This window comes from Nicotiana attenuata, chromosome 4, assembly GCF_001879085.1.
Source record: "Nicotiana attenuata strain UT chromosome 4, NIATTr2, whole genome shotgun sequence".
NCBI classification, from domain to species: Eukaryota; Viridiplantae; Streptophyta; class Magnoliopsida; order Solanales; family Solanaceae; genus Nicotiana; species Nicotiana attenuata.
The window spans coordinates 5,231,260-5,238,825 of record NC_031992.1 but is presented as its reverse complement, the minus strand read 5'-3'; positions in this window follow the sequence as shown (position 1 = coordinate 5,238,825).

The following is a 7,566-nucleotide window of genomic DNA, read 5'->3' as shown; positions in this document are numbered from 1 at the left end:
TTGCTACTTACTGGGCACCGCCGTGGTGTGCTCATACTACACTTCTGTATATTTTTTTGTGTACAGATCAAGGTATTGATCGATAGTTGCTGTGCGGATCGTCGCGGTGGAGACTCACGGTAACCTGCTGCTGCGTTCGCAGGTCTCGGAGTCACCTTCAATTGTAATTATTTCCATTTGCTCATTGTTTCAGGGCAGAGATGTATTATTTTGTGTAACTACTCTTAGATGGGCTTGTGACTTGTACCACCGGTTTTGGAAAAATTTTGGATTATTCAGAGTTGGTTAATTTAAAGTTAGAAAGCATTAATATTATTTCAGTTTATGTTGGGCTTACCTAGTTTAGAGACTAGGTGCCATTACGAAACCCAACGGAGGGAAAATTGGATCGTGACAGATCTAGAATTTGAAGTTTATATGTTTCTATAACGAACTCAACTTAATATACATTACTAAATGGGCCATGCACTCAACTATTTATAGACATACAAAATATTTCTTAATAAACATACAATAAATCTGTTGAGCAAATGTTACTGAATTACGAGCAAAAGTTGTGCCTTTGTCTGGTTCTCGCAATTTATAGGTGTATGAAATATCAGTGATGGTGCCGAATCATGGAATCGTCGTAATGTGCAATATAATACGTGTGAGATGAATTATTCTGCCAATAATACTAACAACTGCTTGTAATAGTGGTCCTATTTTTCTCCATTGGTTTTTAACTTGTTATGTGTGATACATGTGGTGGCCTGGGCGATGATATATATATATATACATGCATAATTGAAACCGTCCAGTGTTCTTCACGGGTGAAAATTCAAAGATAGGAACAAATTGTAATTACGTGAAGCATTTTGAATTCCAACTTTCTCGTGGAGAAAGAAAATATTGTTTGCAACAAATTATATGTGATACAAAAATAAATTGCAATCACAAAATAAATATGAAGAAATATAATTTTATTCATAAAAAGACGCGGGTACAATTATGTTTATCTCCTTGATTCTTCTCTCCTGATTATCTCCGTGATTCGAGGGCTAGAACAGCGTGTTTCTCGAACGTAGGATGGTGCGGGCTTTCATGGATTTATTTGATATCCATGAAGTATGTTGTGGATCTTCTTGAAGTATTTGATTATCAAGAATTATCCGGCCANAGGTTATGTTCAATGTGAGGTGTGTTGCCGGCACCCAGGGTATATTTGAACAGCTATGGTGGTCAGAGGTTATTGCTTCGGGCATTGAGTTGTGTGGAGCATCATGTGATTGTATTCGGGATTGGAATTTTTTGGCTCGATTCAGCATGTTTGGGTGTGTTTAAAGTGATGATGTGGAATTCGGGTCCCATGATGAATTTCAGATGTTGAGGTTTGGGTTCTTTTCTAAGGTTATCAACTAAGGAGGAGATGAGATCTTCAGTTAAGTGACATCGTCAGTTCTTCATAGGTTGGGTGATGGGGAAACAACCCCGGGTGTATGTATGGTGAGCTCATGCAGTGGTTCGATGGCTTTGGAGCGACTCCGGGCACGTTCGAGGACGAACGTATGTTTAAGTGGAGGAGGATGTAACGATCCGACTGGTCGTTTTGAGCAATTGCGCCCGCTTCGGTAGTTTGAGGTCTCGAGCAGCTTCACATTATGTATATAGACTTGTGTGCATGGTTGGATTCGGTTTCCGGATAAATTAGAATTGAATTGGAGGAAGGAACCTAGTTATGGAAGTTTAAACAGTGAAAATTTGACCGGAATTGGACTTTTGAGTAAACGGTACCGGAATGGGTCGTGGGTGATCCCAACAGCTTCGTATGGTGATTTTGGACTTAGGGGCGCGTTCGGATTCGGATTTGGAGGTCCGTAGGGTAATTTGAGGTGTTTCGGCGAAAGTTGGAAAAGTTGAAGTTTTGACCCATAGTTGACTTTTGTGATATCGGGGTCCGAATGCGATTCCGAGAGTTGGAGCAGCTCCGTTATGTCAATTTGGATTTGTCTGCAAAAGTTGGCGTTATTCCGAGTTGAATTGATAGGTTTCGGCATGACGTTTGATGTTTGAAGATTTGGAAATTTCTAAGCTTGATTTTTGGTTTGATTTGTTGTTTTGTTATTGTTTTATGTGATTTGAAACCTCGAGCGAGTCCGTGTTAGGTTATATGAATTGTTTGTGTGATTAGACGGGGTTCCGGGAGCCTCGGGTGTGTTTCGGGTGAGTTTTGAGCGAGTCCGGACATTCCGGAACTTAGAAAATGGATGGGGGCAAAAGTTTTAGCGCTGGTCGCGGTGGATTTAGTGCGGCCGCGGAAAATGATCCGCGGTCCGCGGTCATGAAGAATCCGCAGGTCGTTGGTCCAACTTCGGAAGCTCATATCTTTTGATCTACAAGGAATTTGTGGATGATTCAAAAACGAAAGTAATAGTAGGCATTTGGACATCTGTAGCAAAAGTTATGTCCAAAATACTAAGGCCTGTCACTGCAGTCAAAATCCACCACGGGGGCAATGGATTTTGTGCGGACAACACTACTCCAGTGCGGACCGCACTCGATTTTGTGCGGTCAGCATTGGTGGAATCCGGGAAGTGAACTATAAATACGAGGTTTAGGGTTTTATTTTATATTTTGGCCTAGAAAGCTCGGATTTTGGCGATTTTTCGAAGGTTTTTCAAGAAATTCATCGGGGTAAGTGATTCTAAGTCGGATTTGGCTAGAATACATGAATCTATCACTTAATTCATCATTTGATTCGTGATTTGGGATGGAATTTGGGAAAAATTATGAAATCTTTCAAAAATGTAAAAGGATGATTTGAAGGACCAAATGGTATCGGAATTGGATAATTTTTGTATGGGTGAACTCGTATCGGAATGGGTATTCGGTTTTTGTAAATTTTGTCGGGTTCCGAGGTGCTGGCCCGGGGAGTTGACTTTTGTTGACTTTTCGCAAATTGTATAAGAATCATAGCTTTGTTAATTGGAATTATTTTCTCTTGCATTGTTAGATGTATTCAAGTCGTTTTTGGCTAGATTGAGCCAAACATTGATGAACTGGAAAAAGGGAAAGCTAAATTAAGTATTGAATTGGCCGTATTGAGGTAAGTATCTTGCCTAACCTTGTGTGGGGGACTTCCCCCTTAGGAATTGAGTCTTCTATGCTAATTGTAGTCCGCGCATGCGAGGTGACGAGTATATGCTTGGACTTATTTGTGGAAAATATGCTCTAGGGTTCGTAGGTCCTTATGTTCAATGTGGAGAGTATTTCGTTATGATTGAGTTTGATAATTGCTTAAATTGTCTCTATATTCTCCAAATGATATTGCTAGCTTTCCTTCAATTTCTACGTGTTGCATTGACCCTTAATTGCCTTAATTGAAGTGATTGTCCTTCTTGTTGTCTAGATACTTCTTGATTGTGAGTTCCTCTATGACTTCGTGCAAATAGGTTACCTGTCCAACTGTTGTGGTTGCCGGTGTAGTTCTCACTCGTTTATTATGTCTTGTTGTGTGGTTGGGGTTTGATTGTGAAGTTAGTTGTTAATACAAGTTTGGTTATAGCTGATGCCCTTGCCGGGACATATTTGATTCTTACTGTTGGTTCCCTTGCCGTGACGTGTCTATTCTTGTTGTTGACTCCCTTGCCGGGATATTGTTGTTTCCTTATTATTCCCTTGCCGGGACGTTGTTGTTACCTTATTATTTCCTGGTCGACATTCTTTTATAATTGATGATGAGATATAATGAAATGGGAGCGGGTGGTACGCCTACCACAAGATATGATAAAATGGGAGCGGGTGGTACGCCTACCAAAAGATATGATGAAATGGGAGCGGGTGGTACGCCTACCACAAGATATAATAAAATGGGAGCGGGTGGTACGCCTACCACAAGATATGATGAAATGGGAGCGAGTGGTATACCTACCACAAGATATGAGGAAATGGGAGCGGGTGGTACGCCTACCACAAGATAAGTGAAATGGGAGCGGGTGGCACGCCTGCCACGAGATAAATAAGACGAAAGTGAAATTCTGTGTTTGTTCTTCTTATCCTTGTTAGTGATTGGATTTTTGGTGCCATGCACCTTCGGTTTGCTATGTTTAGTTGTTGTTGTCAATTCAAATGTTTAAACTATTTATTTCTTTCATTGATGTGATCCTTTGTGTTGGAACCCACAATATTTTCAGTACCTCACCGTGTTTATATATTTTTATTTATACGTTCCGATACTTCAAACTTCAATAGTTGTTACATCTTTAATTCAATTAGTTTCTCAATTATATCTCCTTAAACCGTCTGAGGTTGTATTTTACTCAAAAAGAAATTTCTACTAAGTTTTAAGTTTTCAACTCCCCTGTTAAAGGTAATAATTCTTCCGATGTTGTATTTTAAATTTAAAGAGGTATTTTCTTACGAGAATGATTTCTAAAAATAACTTCATCTTTTCTCGCCGATTTTTTCAAACTTATTTAGAAATTCAAATTTAATTTATATTATGCAAATGGGACTTCTTGAACATCTTAAGTGTATTTGTAAGGACATTTGGTATTGTATATCATGGGGATTTTGTTGTTAAGAGTGAGATGGAAAATATGTGGGCACAAGGTGCCGTACGTGCTGAAAGTTCGAAAGTTGAGATTATCATATGAGAAATCGAGGATTGAAATGGTCGAGATGGTGTATTAAACTTAATGGGAGTGATTGAGTTGACATTGTTTCTTTAGTTGGATACATTCTTACTTGTCCCTGTCTGCGCTATATCAGTGTTGAATTGCTTGGCTTATCTGATTTATGGATCTCCGTTCGTTACTATCCGTGTTCTCCCTTTATTGTTTATATTGTTTGTGCCTGGATTTCTCTCCACAGTTGGTATTACTTCTTTATCTTTATCTTGATGTTTATTATCATATCCTGTTAATCTTAATTGACCAGTAGGTTTCCTGACTGTTCCTCGTCACTACCTCACCGAGGTTAGTCTTGATACTTACTGGGCACCGTCGTGGTGTGCTCATACTACACTTTTGTACATTTTTTTGTGTACAGATCCAGGTATTGATCGATAGTAGCTGTGTGGATCGTCGCAGTGGAGACTCACGATAACCTGCTGCTGCGTTCGCAGGTCTCGGAGTCACCTTCAATTGTAATTATTTCCATTTGCTCTTTGTTTCGGGGCAGAGATGTATTATTCTATGTAATTACTCTTAGATGGGCTTGTGACTTGTACCACCGGTTTTGGGGAAATTTTGGATTATTCAGAGTTGGTTAATTTAAAGTTAGAAAGCATCAATGTTATTTCAGTTTATGTTGGGCTTACCTAGTTTAGAGACTAGGTGCCATCACAAAACCCAACGGAGGGAAAATTGGGTCGTGACAGATCTAGAATTTGAAGTTTATATGTTTCTATAACGAACTCAACTTAATATACATTACTAAATGGGCCACGCACTCAACTATTTATAGACATACAAAATATTTCTTAATAAACATACAATAAATCTGTTGAGCAAATGTTACTGAATTACGAGCAAAAGTTGTGCCTTTGTCTGGTTCTCGCAATTTATAGGTGTATGAAATATCAGTGATGGTGCCGAATCATGGAATCGTCGTAATGTGCAATATAATACGTGTGAGATGAATTATTCTGCCAATAATACTAACAACTGCTTGTAATAGTGGTCCTATTTTTCTCCATAGGTTTTTAACTTGTTATGTGTGATACATGTGGTGGCCTGGGCGACGATATATATATATATATTGGAACCGTCCAGTGTACTTCACGGGTGAAAATTCAAAGATAGGAACAAATTGTAATTACGTGAAGCATTTTGAATTCCAACTTTCTCGTGGAGAAAGAAAATATGTTTGGATATTTGTAGTTTTCTTAAAGATTTGTGAGTTTTTATTTTAGCGAGAAAAAAAGAAGCTTTTCTTTGAAAAACACATGCGAACTGCTTTTACCAAAAACAATTTGCTGGAAAAAGCTTTTTACAGAAACGTGTTAACAAAACTACTTAACAAATTAAACACTATCGGAAAATAATCTTGTTGTAAGATTTCAATAATATTTCCACAATCACATACCACCTTGTGAAGTTCAAGTTTTAAAGATAGGAACAGGTTTTAGTAACGTGAAACATGCATGGTGCATGTGGTGGATGATGTACAATAAATTACGTGGCCGATAGTAACATATTTTCACAATAATAGTAACTTTTCCACATTTTCCATAGGCTTTTTGTCGGGTACACAAGGACATCTAATTATCTGAATTACGTAAGTATAGATCTTGAACTATTTATATACTTATGGTAAGATTTTAAGTTGGATGTTCATATTCTTTATGATTTTTATGAAATTCAAGCTTCGGAAATGGAGCCAAATTATAGTTTATATGTAGCATGAAGGATTTTTCCAAGAAATTTCTATTGGTTTGTCAACTTTTGCTTTTTAAATTTACTAATTATTGAAAAATTCAGCTCTTCACAATTTGCAAATCAAAGATGAGAAAGTGGCAAAATCTTGAGAAAACGTGTGATGTATGAGCGTTTGTCATCTGCTATTTACGTATTTCATTCCAGTAATGGAAACATGACAACAGCCATGACAACAATCTTTCAACTTCTTAGTATCAGTCAAATGTTTTGGATCTCTAAGTATGATAATATTGGAAAGCTAATTAAATGTATGAATCATTTCATTTTTTCCTTAAAACTTGTCAAAGAAGAAAACCGCAGTTTAGGTTTAATTTGTCGACGGAATATTAGTCCACGGAATTCCCTTCTCTTGGAGATTCCATTATATATATGTATATGTTGTAGGGTATTATGTAGAATTGGACTTATCCAAAGAACTTTTTTATATATGCGTTCGCATGCAATGTAGAGACGGATCCAGGATTTGAAGTTCATATGTTCTACAACGACCTCAATTTAGTATTACAGTTATACCGAGTTCATAGTCAAATATTTATAGATATTTATTAAATTTCTTAAGTATACACAAGGTCTAGGCAAAAGCTATTAGATTCATGTGAATACTAACTAACACAGTGGATCCACATTGCAATATATCGAAAAGATGGCGAAGAGATACTGACTTTTGTTATATTGTGAAAAGCTTAAGAGTCCTTATTCTTCAAATACATATTTTTTTATTCTTTAAATACATATTTTGCATTGGATAAAATTGTAATTTAATTATTTTTTAATATTTAAGATTTTGAAATAATCTAAGATTATGATTATTAATTTTTTCATTGTTTGAACTAAGTAACAAGTTCTAAAATTTAGAACTTTAGATTCAAATAAGATTTACCTTATATAATTTATTTCCCTATTTGAACTATACAACATAATTATATTTCCTCTCATATTAGTTTTGCTAATATTTGGACTTTTGAAAAAGTGCACGATAAGTTTGTTTGACCATTTAATAATGAATTATTTTTTATATGGCATATTTAACAAATATTAGTTTGAATTCGCTAGCAGCCATGTGTGTTTGCAAATATTCAAGTTCAAGTTTCCTAATTGAAAAAAAGGTTCAAGTTTGGAAGAAATAATATTGCTGTATATTTTCTTT